The following is a 13,800-nucleotide window of genomic DNA, read 5'->3' as shown; positions in this document are numbered from 1 at the left end:
CAGCACCATTTCATAAGAGATTGCCATATTCGTTTTGATAGTAGATGGCTCTGTGTAAGGCAGGCTATGGGTATAGAGTAAATACCTCTCCTACCTCGTGGTCGCGTTAGATGATACAGGCCCAGATCAAATTTATCGTAGTAAATATCTAAAACCTCATCTAACCAGTCTTCCAGTAGGCAGCTCACTTCTTTCTTAAGTATAAGTCCAGAACTTAACCCGAAAATATAAGTTTTGTGCTCTTATTAAGCTATATGTTCATAAATTCTACAGGAGCACATAAGATATGCGTCTTGACTCCTCTGTAGTTGGCTCCGCCCCCGTTAGTGTTTTTTTTTTATATAAAATATGGGCATGGAAAATAGTTTTAGATATAAAAGGCAGCATGTTGTGTATTTGAGATAAGGTGTGTGAGCTTTAATTTGTTTTTTTAGCAATAAACTCTGAAAGGCACCTTGTTTATTTTTTACTGTATCCCAAATAAATGTAGCAGTTTAGTGATGTAAGCATCAAGCCATTATGAAACTATTTAAAGGGATTTTTTAGAAAGAGCATGCAATTTTAAGCAATGTTCTACTTTACTCCTATTATCAATTTTTCTTCGTTCTCTTGGTATATTTATTTGAAGATTTAGGAGCCAGCCCATTTTTGGTTTAGCACCTGGGTTGCACTTGCTGAATGGTGGTTAAATGTTGCCACCAATCAGCAAGTGCTATCCAGGGTGCGGAATCAAAAATGGGCTGGCTCCATAGCTTAGATTCCTGCTTTTTCAAATAGAGAACGAAGAAAAAATGATGAGTAAATAAGAAAGTTGCTTAAAATTGCATGATCTATCTGAATTATGAAAGAGCAAATTTATAGAAAGGTTTATACATAGTCCGTTATGCTGTCTGTCAATCGTTTAGCTCCAGCTAAGAATCTGCTCTCATCTTGAAGGTGCCAGGCTCTTTATAGTCAGGTTATTCAATCACAATAGTGTCTGTGTTTTTTAATGTTATAGAAAATATTTTCTTTAGCTTGTTTTGTATTAGTGTTTAGAAATGTTTGATTGCTGGTAAGACGATTTAACACAATTGCTCACATTAAAGAAACATTAAACTTGTAGCATATATCAGCAATTATGCAATTTTTAACCCCTTAATGACCGGACCATTTTTCAATTTTCTTACCCTTAATGACAATGGCTATTTTTACATTTCTGTGGTGTTTGTGTTCAGCTGTAATTTTCCTCTTACTCATTTACTGTACCCACACATATTATATACCGTTTTTCTCGCCATTAAATGGACTTTCTAAATATACCATTATTTTCATTATATCTTATAATTTACTATAAAAAAATTTATAAAATATGAGGAAAAAATGGAAAAAACACACTTTTTCTAACTTTGACCCCCAAAATCTGTTACACATCTACAACCACTAAAAAACACCCATTCTAAATAGTTTCTAAATTTTGTCCTGAGTTTAGAAATACCCAATGTTTACATGTTCTTTGCTTTTTTTGTAAGTTATAGGGCCATAAATACAAGTAGCACTTTGCTATTTCCAAACCACTTTTTTTTCAAAATTAGCGCTAGTTACATTGGAACACTGATATCTGTAAGGAATACCTGAATATCCATTGACATGTATATATTTTTTTTTAGAAGACATCCCAAAGTATTGATCTAGGCCCATTTTAGTATATTTCATGCCACCGTTTCACCGCCAAATGCGATCAAATTAAAAAAAAATTTCACTTTTTCACACATTTTGTCACAAACTTTAGGTTTCCCACTGAAATTATTTACAAACAGCTTCTGCAATTATGGCACAAATGGTTGTAAATGCTTCTCTGGGATCACCTTTGTTCAGAAATAGCAGACTTATATGGCTTTGGGGTTGCTTTTTGGTAATTAGAAGGCTGCTAAATGCCGCTGCGCACCACACGTGTTTTATGCCCAGCAGTGAAGGGGTTAATTAGGGAGCATGTAGGGAGCTTGTAGGGTTAATTTTAGCTTTAGTTTAGTGTAGTAGACAACTCCAAGTATTGATCTAGGCCAATTTTGGTATATTCCATGCCACCATTTCACCGCCAAATGCGAGCAAATAAAAAAAAACCTTTAAATTTTTCACAATTTTAGGTTTCTCACTGAAATTATTTACAAACAGTTTGTGCAATTATGGCACAAATGGTTGTAAAAGCTTCTCTGGGATCCCCTTTGTTCAGAAATAGCAGACATATATGGCTTTGGCGTTGCTTTTTGTTAATTAGAAGGCCGCTAAATGCTGCTGCGCACAACACGTGAATTATGCCCAGCAGTGAAGGAGTTAATTAGGTAGCTTGTAGGGCGCTGGCAGGGTTAATTTTAGCTTTAGTGTAGAGATCAGCCTCCCACCTGACACATCCCACCCCCTGATCCCTCCCAAACAGCTCTCTTCCCTCCCCCACCCCACAATTGTCCCCGCCATCTTAAGTACTGGCAGAAAGTCTGCCAGTACTAAATAAAAGGAGTTTTTTTTATTTTATTTTTAAAAAAAATGTATTCTGCTGTAATGGAGCCCTGCCTTATCCCCCAACCTCCCTGATCCCCCACCAAACAGCTCTATAACCCTCCCTGCTACTTAATTGCCGCCATCTTGGGTACTGGCAGCTGTCTGCCAGTACCCAATTTGCCCCCAAAAATATTTATAAATTTTGCCCCCAAAAATATTTATAAACTTTTCTGTAGTGTAGCAGCCCCCCCTCAATACCCCCAACCCCCCCCCCCCAGATCCTTTTTATATATATATATATTTTTTTTTATGTTTTGAACTTTTTTTTTTTTCATTGGTGTCAGTGGCTAATATGCGCGCGCGCGCCCCACGTGCACGCGCGCGCCCGCACGCTGCCGGCTCTTTGCTTCCCCCCGGAACACTCTGCACCATTGATACCGGTGCAGAGAGGGCCACAGAGTGGCTCTCTCTGCATCGGAGGCTTGTTAAAAGGTATTGCAGGATGCCTCCATATCGACGCATCACTGCAATACCCTGAGAGCTGCTGGAAGCAAGCAGGATCGCTTCCAGCACTCTCTTAAACAACTGACGTACCAGGTACGTCCATTGTCACTAACTGCTAGTTTTTGCAGGACGTACCTGGTACGTCAGTTGTCATTAAGGGGTTAAAAAATAATTTAAAACTACAAAGTTGTTAATTTGTAAGGTTTTGTTAGTCAAGAACAGTTTAGAGATACATATCCATTTTCCCGGTCAACAAAGCAAATTTGATAATAGAAGTAACAGTTGTTTAAAATGCATCTATACCATGAAAGTTTAATTTTTAATTTACTGTCCCTTTAAGGATGCATTCCCTGTATTTAATGGCTTTCATTAGGGCACATGCTTGTATATGTATCAACTCCATGGAGAGCACCTATGTGACCTGTGCATTTGGATATAAAAACAGAGCCGGAGAGGAGGAGCACACGCCCACCACAACAAACGAGCTTGGTGTTGTACCAAGTGTTGAATCTGAGATGGTGACTGTAGGGGCTACACATCTGGCATGAACCGAACATCGGCTGATGTTATACTTCCTTTTACTTCTTCGCAGACACCAGCGGAGGTAAATTCCACACAGCCATTTCAGCCATAAAGAGTGATTGTACCTGCTATAATATTTCCATACTGTGATTAAACAGGGGATTACAAAATATTACACATTGAACTTTCTGTCAAGAACTTCACTTTGAACTGAGCACACTGGAACTTCCCCTTAAATTAATTATTAACATGCAATGAGTATACTTTTCAACCACTTTTGGGATTTATACTTTTACTGAGTTACACTGACTTATCTTTTCTTAATTTATTATGATACAAAAACTGAAATGTGTGGCCATCCATGTACATGAATGTATTTTGGTTGATGGGCACATACAGTATGCATATGTATGTTTGCCATAGTGTATGTATCTCACATACATACTGTGATGTTATATGCAATCATAGCACAACTTGGTTGTCCTCTCCATACTAGATGTTTTATAACTGTGTTCTGATTAGCTTCTAATAAATATTTTCTTTCTGTCCTCGGTATAAACTGTTAGGTGCTGATTCCCACAATGCTTTATATTGCACTACTGTTTAAACTGCTTTGTATTATATAAGTATACACATATATATATATATATATATATATATATATATATATATATATATATATGTGTGTATGTATATATATATATATATATATATATTACCTATTAGGGGAATTGTTTTCAGTCTATTATTGGTACATGACTGGCGCCCTTCTTGTTTTGGTTTCTTTACAACAGGGGTGTCCTAACACACTTGTCTCTCTTAAGGACTATTCAGGCATGTCTTGGAAAAGAGCACATTAATGTCTACCATTGAATGTATAAAGCATAATGCACTTTGTAGTATGGAGTGTTTACTTGTTAAATCTTGTATATTCATATATTATTTATTACATATTTTAACAATCGAAAATTAGTGTGTTCTCGGAACTTCCTGTGACTTTCCAAATCTTTTTATTCAACTCAAGAGGCTTTTGACTGGAAAAATAAATAAATACATTTTAATCAATTAAAAGTGCACCTATTTGAAATTAAACACTACAAAAATACTAGACAGAATGGTGTATTCAAAGCAAAGATTAGCCTCAGAATAATACGCAGATTTGTTTCATAAAACTTTTTAATGTTTAAATATTGTTAAAAATTATTTTAGTTTAAATATTGGGGAAAAAAATTGCAAATTTCAAGTGCTCCTAAGGCAATGGGTGCCACCATGTTGTTACCTAGGTTTCCATCTCTGCTGTGACCAAATAGTGAGTCACTATAGTGTGCAGCCAATGACTGTGTTAAATCTGGAGTCTGCACTTCCAGTTTAAACAGGAATCCTCTTCTTGCTATAGCCCAGGCCATGTTAACGCCAGGCTTAAGATGCTCCTGTGTGTCAACCACCCTAATCCTCCTGTCAGTATTTATTAGTTTTCTTGCATCTTCATTGGTGCGTCCATTCGGATATTTGTTTAGTCAAATTGAAATAAATATCCATTTTTCATTATGAATCTGTATTTGTAATGAAACAAATGCACATCTCTATTAGAAAGCCCTCTGCTTTCAGAATTAAATTAATGGAAAAGGGGAAAAATAAATAATGAGTATATTGTAAAGTTTTGTAATTTTGTGTAATTAAACAGTTTGTATTACAATCACAAGTTCAATCACAAGTGTTGAATGTTCCTTTTATAGGACCATATTGTTAAAAAATGACATGCTCTGATTTGTTAAAGCATCTAATATTAAGACTATTGACCCTACAAAGAAATTAAACAGACAGTAGAAGTGCATTAACTCAGATTTGCTACTAACGCTGCTGATTGTAGGCCAGATTACACGTGGAGCATTAACAGTTACAAGCAATCAATTATATTGTGGTTCAGGTTTTCCCCTCGTATTACAAGTTGAAAGTAAATGCGATCGCTTGAACGCAATTGCGATTTACACTAGAATGATTACCGTGATATTGGAGCTTTGGTTAACAGTTTTGCAAAACAAAAAAGTGTCACAAAACACATAAAAAATGCATTACAAAGAATAGTTACACACATAATATAACACTATCTATTACATCATTTTTCAAAAAGAATATTGTTAAAGAGGTATAAGGGCTTAGAGATATGAGGTCATAGGTGTTAGGAAAAGAAAGGCAGGCAAAGGGCTTTAACATAGAGGTACATACATATACATCTCTAAAGATGTATATGTATTTATATATGTGTGTGTATATGTGTATATATGTATGTACAGACATATGTACACATATATGTTCTAAGTATTTATAAATAGATATTTCTATATATACTGTATATATATATATCTGTATATATCTATACCTATATATAATCAGGCTGTGTGGACCAATCAGGTTGTAGGTGTGACCCGGTTAGCCTACCAGTGTGTGGAGAGGGCAGAGGCTGTCTGACAGTGGGGTATCGGTAAGTGCCTGCTCCGGTTTACTTGGGTACCTTATGGATTTTATTTATTTTTGTATAGGCTGTTGTTGGATACAAGCTGGGGGCTATCTCTGGTGGATGGTTGCCAATTATTTGGGAACGATCGCTGGTATGGCTTGGAACACTTGAGTGTTTACATTTTGCGGCTGGTACCGTTACTATGGTGATCATTAAACCTATTAGGAGTGAGGGGCGGTTTTTTCATTCGTTTTTTCATTTTTTATGATAACAAGTGTTGTGGAAGATTCCATTTAACACTGGGGGGTTTATTTGCGATTTTTTGGACATTAATTAATTAAGCAAACAAGATCAGTGCCATAACACTATTTGTCACTTTTATTTGTTTATATTAATAACACCTACTTAGTACTTGTTGGTTACATTTCACTACACACACATTGTAACTTATGTCACTATTTTGTGTAAATATAGTTCTAGACAAATATTATGGTTTAGTCTTGGAGTTTTGCACACGTTCTCCAGTGATTGGAGGCTGGTTGTGGGAGGGATTGTTAGGCTTTTATAAGTTTGTTCATTTGCACTTTGTGTTTGTCAGAAGAAGGGACGCTATATGTCCCGAAACGTTACTCAATACATTTTTTCAAGTTTGATGTCAGAAGACCAGTGAGTGCTTTGAATCATTTCCTACTTTATACTCCCTGAGAGCACCCTCGCAGTTAATGAAAGGTGGTGAGAGTGCATGTACCCAGAACCGTTTGTGTATATATATATATATATATATATATATATATATATATACTGTAGGTATAAATATATATTGTACCAAAATACCATCGAATATATATATAGAAATATGTATTTATGAATAAATAGAAAATATTCTATGTGCAGGACATTGGAATGTAACATTTTTATATTTTAGTGCACATGAGAATATGTGATTGGGTTTGCGTGCAAGTAGGTTGTTTTTTTTCCACTTTTTTTTTGCTCCATTAACTTCTATGGGGGAATAGGTTATTATGTTAGTTCGGCTTTTTGCGCTCGTCGGGTTAGCAAAAACAGTTTACTTTCAACTTATATTATGAGCGCAAACCTGGTGTGCAAAACTCTTAGTTCAAGCACATTTAAATTTAGCCACCAATCAGCAAATGCTACCCAGGCGCTGAACCAAAAATGGTCCGTCTCCTACGTTTGCATTCCTGCTTTTCAAATAAAGATACCAAAGAACGAAGAAAAATTGATAATAGGAGTAAATTAGAAAGTTGCTTAAAATTGCCTGCTCTGTCTGAATCATGAAAACAAATTGGGTTTCATATCCCTTTAAGAAAATTACTTCATCAAAACCTTTATATATTCAAAAAATCATTAATTCTCTTTCACATTCTGTCAAATTGTTTTTGTTTTTAAATTAAACATAAATTAATGTTATTCTATTTTGTTTTATATATCAAGAGAGCATATAGGCCTAACCCTTTGGCATTAAAAGAGTTAAAACATTCATTTTTGATATCTCTACCTGAAAATCCACTTTGTTGTTGGTAAAGGTGGGTTTTTGTAATCATTATTTATGACACTTGGCACAATTAACTTGTAAAGTGCCTTTGGCAAAATGCATTTTGTGAGAACACTACTATACTGATCTGACTGACAGTAAGCAAGGGAAACTGGTTATGCAGCATTAAATTTAATGTCTAAAATCTTCTTTCTGTCAATAGTTCTGACAGCAGGATATGCGGAAACGACTGGTTTTTATCTGGCTGTTTTTGATACATTTTAAATCAGATAAAGGTTAGAGTGTAGAAACATTGTAACCACTAAGGAACAGTTTGTGTATCTGAACAAATGTTACTTTTAAATAACAGTGTGTGCCCACCAAGTGTGATATGCTTACATAGCACCATATGGATAGTTAAAAAGATACTAAACTCAATTTTATTCTTTTATGATTCGGATAGAGAAGGTTATTTTAAGCAACTTTCTAATTTACTCCTATTATCAAATTTTCTTAATTCTCTTGGTATCTTTAGTTGAAAAAAATCAGGAATGGAAGCTTAGGAGCCGGACCATTTTTGGTTCAGAACCCTTGATAGGGCTTGCTGATTGGTGACTACATTTAGCCACCAATAAGCAAGCGCTACCCAGGTGCTGAAACACTTCTTCATCTGTCATCTGTAGTATATTTTAGAAACTGTAAAATAGTTTAAAAGAAGATTCTAATACAAACTTTAAGGGTCAGATTTTGTGTAGAGTGCTAACAGTTACGCGCAAGCAAAAAGAGGTATATTGCGAGTGTTTGCACGTGTCGGATGTATCACTAATATTAAAGGGCCATAATACCCAAATGTTTAAACACTTGAAAGTAATGCAGCATAGCTGTAAAAAGCAGACTAGAAAATATCACCTGAACATCTCTATGTAAAAAAGAAAGATATTTTACCTCAAAAGTTCCTCAGTAGCCACATCCCATTGTAAAGGATTTCTAAGCAGCATTTTAGTGTGTCTGTCCTGGGACAGCTTAGGGGATGAGCCTCGTGCACTCTCATATTATTTCCCTATTCAGCTTACTATGAAATCTCATGAGAGTTAAGTCAAATCTCATGAGATCACAGTAAAAGAGTTCATGACCTCAGCACTGCTGATGCTGATTGGCTGCTGTTCATTTCTTCATTTTTTTTTTATTTTTTTTTACCTGCAGCTGGGAGCAGCTGAGTAAAACTTTTTACACAGAACTTACTCTGCTGAGCTGAGGAGATTGTGAGGTAAAATATCTTCCTTTTTTACATAGATGCTCAGGTGATATTTTCCTGTCAGCTTTTTACAGTTATACTGCATCAGTTTCAAGTGATTTAGCATATGAGTATTATGTCCCTTTAAAAGTTGAAAATAAACATTATCAATTGAGAGCAATTGAAGTAAACGCTTCTCGGGATATCGTGTCCTCAAAGCACTGGTTAACTGTTTTGTGAAACAAAAAAGTGCTACAAAACACATCAAAAATACATAACAAAGTACAGTTTAGACTCATAAAAACACCATCTGTTAAAATTGATTTGAAAAAAATATCGCACTATATTGTTATAAGGGCTCAAACAGATGAGGTCTCAGGTGTTAGAGAAAAAAAAGGCAGGCAAAGATACATACATACAGTATGTATGTATGTGTAATGTATGTATGTGTATATATGTGTGTGTGTGTATATGTATATATATATATATTTATGTGTGTACATATATACATATAAACACATAAATACATATGTACACACACTAACATATATAGAAGTGCATTGGTGCCCTTTGCAGTCAAGTAGAAGCATATTTATGCAGTAATCATATTTTATAAAGTGTTTGTACTGTAAATATTTTACATTCCAATGTTTTTCACATAGGGGAATATGTTCTAAGCATTTTTAATTCGATATTCCTATATGTATCTGTATATATCTATATATAAGAAGGACAAAGTGAGGATATATGTGAGCGCCACTAAGTGTTAAACACAAATGGCAATAGATCTTTTTGATAATGGCTTCTTTAACACAATCTATTTATTTTTCGTAAATTTAATTGAAGTAAGAGGGTCCAAAGAATAATTGTAATATGAACAATAAAAGGACTATAGGTAATAAATAATTATTTTATTGGTAAAATTTAATTATTAATTCATAAAAAGATTAAAGTTTATAGAAAAGGTGAAGTATACACAAAAGCAATGTTAATAAGTCTCCCTATTGGTACCAATCATATATCTAAACTAATAATGATGCTATTATAAAAAAGAAAATATATATAAACAATCTAAAAAAATCTTAAAATGTAATCCTGTGTTTAAAAGTTATAACAGTCAGTAATGCTAACAATCTGATTCTAAGCATATACTTAGAATGTCCTTTTTAAGAGTAATCCTCTCGTGTTAACTCTTAAGTCTATGCAAACAGTGTTATATGTGTAATATGAGTGCTACCTGACACACACAAAATGCTTACTTGTAGTGGATTTAGCGCACGAGCAGAAGCATAAAATACCACTCCACTTCTGGCCCTAAATGTTCTAATTGATTAAAGCTTGTTACAAACATTGCTGCTCTCGAGCAGATCACAGCTGCTGATTGGTAGTTAAGGCAACTACCTCTCCTGATTGGCTAACCAGCAGTTTCCTCACATTACTTATCTTTCTAAGCATGTTTTTTTGGAAGGATTCTTTCCATTTACATCCATAGATGCGTTAAGCGCCCAAACATGAAATCCTGCATATGATACGAGAACATATTGCTAATGGTTAATTACAACATCGGAAACACAGTAAATGTAAATGTTTGTTTTTGTATAAGTTTTGTTATAAAAAAAAAAGTACAACTGTGATAAGGAAAGTGCCAAAGTTGGTAACAGTAGATAGATTATTTAAAAATATATATTTTATTGGTACATAAAAAACAAAAAAATACATGAGTATATCAATTCTTATTGCATAAATTCTCAATGTATAAATAGAATCTACAGAGATATATGTGCATAGATATCAAAACCAACTAGTTAATCATTAACATTCCCACTCAAGCATGACTGTGATGGAAGTAAGCTTTTTCCGCAGGTTGGATTGCACTCGTATTACAAGTCAAAAGTAAAAGGTTATCGCTTGCGAGCTAACCCAATGAGCGTAAAATGTAGAACTTAGAATATTGCACGCACAATAATGTTTTCCCCTTTAAAAGTCAACAAAGCAAATAAAGTGGAGAAAAAAACACCCTACTCGCGCACAAACACGATTGCATATTCTCAAGTGTGCTAATGACATGGAAATATGAATATTTCACATTCCAATGTTCTTCACATAGAAGAATATGTTCTATTTATTAATAAATACATATTTCTATATATATATATATGATGTTTTTTCACACAAATATATTATATTTATATATATATATGTATATTATATAATTATATAGATATAGATGTATATAGGAATATCTATAGCACTTAAATATGAATGTTAAATATGATTTTACATGTTTTCATCTACTTAAATGCAAAGGGCTCCAATGCACTTTTTTATATGTCTATATATGTATACATATGTATTTATGTGTTTAAATGTGTATATATGTCTGTAAACACATATATACACATATAAATACATAAATAGCCTCCATCTCTGTTCCGCATTATCAAGCATATTTATCCCTAGTTGGTCCCATTAGCTTTAGATACCATAACAAAGAGTAGTTTGCTGTTTTTATTTAATTTTAGTACATTTTTCTTTATTTTATTTTTTTATTTACGTTTACTTTTATTCAAGTATATATATATATACGTACATGTTTATTATTATTTTCAATCTCATATTGATATCAACATATACATTATCAATTATCTTTAATGTTTTCAGCAAATTCATATATTCTTTTCCTTTGATTTACTTTTTGGTCTATAAGTAATGTTTTCTATTACAACATGTATAATTATTTTTTCAGTTTGATGATTAAATGTTAATTTGAACAGAATGTTAAATATTCACTCACTGATTGGCTGAAGCTTCCTTCTTCAGGACCTCACTGGGAACATGAGGAAGCACATGTGTGCATGCCCAAAACTCGTCAGATCCAGCATCGTTGTCTAACCTCCTTTTTAAATGGAGCATTTCAAATAACATAAGCAGTTAACATTGATTACTCTACACCTGTGACTGCAGAGAGGAGTTCTATCCCCAACATCCCCTTGTGCTACCATCAGAAAGGAGGCATGGCATCTCCAGGAGGAGCTGTTGAAGAGACGCAGCAGGAAACCAGAGGTACTACCCGGCGTAAAAAGTCATAAATGAATGGATGGGCACCAGAACTTGAGTGTTATATTGTCCCTATGCTCTAGGACCTGGATTACCCAGAAAATCTATGATTCTTGCATGTCACTGGTACACTACCTTGTCCGTTATTGTAATCATAGACTAAGAGTAGTCACCAAGATGTGGGTTTAATTCATGTTAACACATTGCTTCTAGTAAAATTTGGTTTCGGATACTTGGACTCCAGCCTGGAAGGGACAGGAAAGGTCCCCCCCCCCCCTTTTTTTTTTTTGTTCTTGCGTGACCCATTTATTATTATTTATATATTATTATTTTTTTTATTATTATTTTCATATCGTCACTTAATATAATGTAAAAGGTGTATGATAACCATGCAGGACTTTTGTCTACTGTGTATGGTAACTTCTAAGGTAAAATTGTTTTACCTGTTTTTGGTTATTCTCGTTTGTCTATCTAATTCTGTGAAAATCTAATAAAAAGAATTTAAAGAAGAGTTGTCACCAAGAGGATTATACTCCTACTACACATAACTGTCTAGCCCAGTTACCACCGGGATTATATGTGTATTTAAAACAGAACTTTTACCTAAGTAACCACGTTCATTACGTTGTTTGGACTTACTGTTTCTTACGGACTAATCGCTGTTCATAAAGGAACAATTTTTTTTTGTATGAAATAAGATTTTGTTATTGTTTCTGTTCTTGTAATTGTCCATGCCTTATGCCTGATAGACAAGCTAAAATATCCTTACCCTTTTCTTTCAATAGTCTTCACTTCAAATTAGTCCTTAAAAGCTACACACATCACTAAACCCATTTCCCCTACCATGTACCAAATCAAACAAATACTCTCAATACTGCAGATCTTTTTCCACCAATTTTGGACCCCACCACCTCCACCCAGTGAGAGAGCCAGATGGTTGAGTGTGTGAGTGATGAAGAGGTGATGCATAGAAGTGAGCTTTTTACAAACAGAGTTCCAGAGTGCACAAGTGAAGGGGGTGTTGACGTTGGATATACAAGGAATTGGAGTGAAGAGTTAGGTTTCCAGAGTTCTGGGTCATGTTAAAGCATACGTGGGAGGATTAAATTAGGACAGTGTGAGGAACAAGGATTGTACGTGCAGGGAGGAGAGAGTTTAGGAATTTATGCAGCTCATAAGACCAAAGTGAGGTGGGTATAGGAGAGATAGATCAGTGAATGTTTGAGTGGGAGGAGTAAATTAATAATATAGTTTGTTATAGAGACAGGAAGTAGCAAAAAGGAACATTAAGATATAGAGCTTTTTTTTTTACAAAAGGGAATCCATGAAACACATAGAACAATAGTATTACAACATTACTTGACTTATGTCTTGTTCAGTCCTTGTTCAATTCTTGTATAATTGTTATTGCCTCACTGATAAATGCTCACTTCATTAACTAAATTTATGTGAGCATATGATATTATGATAATGCTAACTGCCCTTGCTCTGCTAACCCATTGTGATGTTTTCCCCATGAGTGTTAAATTGATAGGGCAGTTCAGTCAGTTGGGTCGACTAAATTATTTTACAGCCCAGAGCACCATAAAAGGCATCTTAAATTTAGAGCGAGGTGTGAACCGTCATATAAAATAGGTCAATTCCCTCTTTCACATACACCTGTAAGATGCAGGTAATCATCATTAAAGTGGCAATAACCTGCAGCTGAACTTAAACTTGCTCTCTACCCTGAGAGCGAGTGGTCTCTAAGAGAGGTTCCAAAACAAAGGTTCTAATATGGGGGCACCCATTATTAGAGAGAGGTGCAGGAAATGTATTTTGTGTTTAATGTCCCTTTAAGGGTGATTGATTGCATTTTACAGGGGCATACAACAATTTGAACGGACATACCCTCCTCTTTCAAATAATTGGTCACTTATGCTTGTAAGTGGTCTTGGTACTTGGGGGGCAGAGGGGGGCACCATTAGAGCCCACTCAATTTAAACTGTTCTAAATGCTGCTGCAAGTTATTGCAATTTTTACAACAATCACTTTTATAATACAAGCAAACTC

The 13,800-nt window shown here is 34.6% G+C and overlaps 1 protein-coding gene across 3 annotated transcripts in view; it reads left to right on the top strand.

Annotated features, from left to right (window-relative positions):
* Positions 1-12,257, top strand: part of LOC128652943 (zinc finger MYM-type protein 1-like) — a 120,145-nt gene extending 107,888 nt beyond the window's left edge. Inside the window, exon 2 of one of the 3 annotated variants that reach the window (XR_008401320.1) lies at positions 11,512-12,257. The gene's annotated coding sequence lies outside the window, so the exon portion shown is untranslated. Of the gene's footprint in view, positions 1-3,355; positions 4,058-11,511 lie in introns of those variants that run through there. The other 2 variants (XR_008401319.1, XR_008401321.1) reach the window with 2 other exon arrangements.
* The last annotated feature ends 1,543 nt before the right edge of the window (positions 12,258-13,800 follow it).

The sequence above is a fragment of the Bombina bombina genome, chromosome 3, assembly GCF_027579735.1.
Source record: "Bombina bombina isolate aBomBom1 chromosome 3, aBomBom1.pri, whole genome shotgun sequence".
Classification (NCBI taxonomy): Eukaryota; Metazoa; Chordata; class Amphibia; order Anura; family Bombinatoridae; genus Bombina; species Bombina bombina.
Note: the sequence above shows the minus strand (reverse complement) of the source record. Positions and strands in the feature narration are given on the sequence as shown.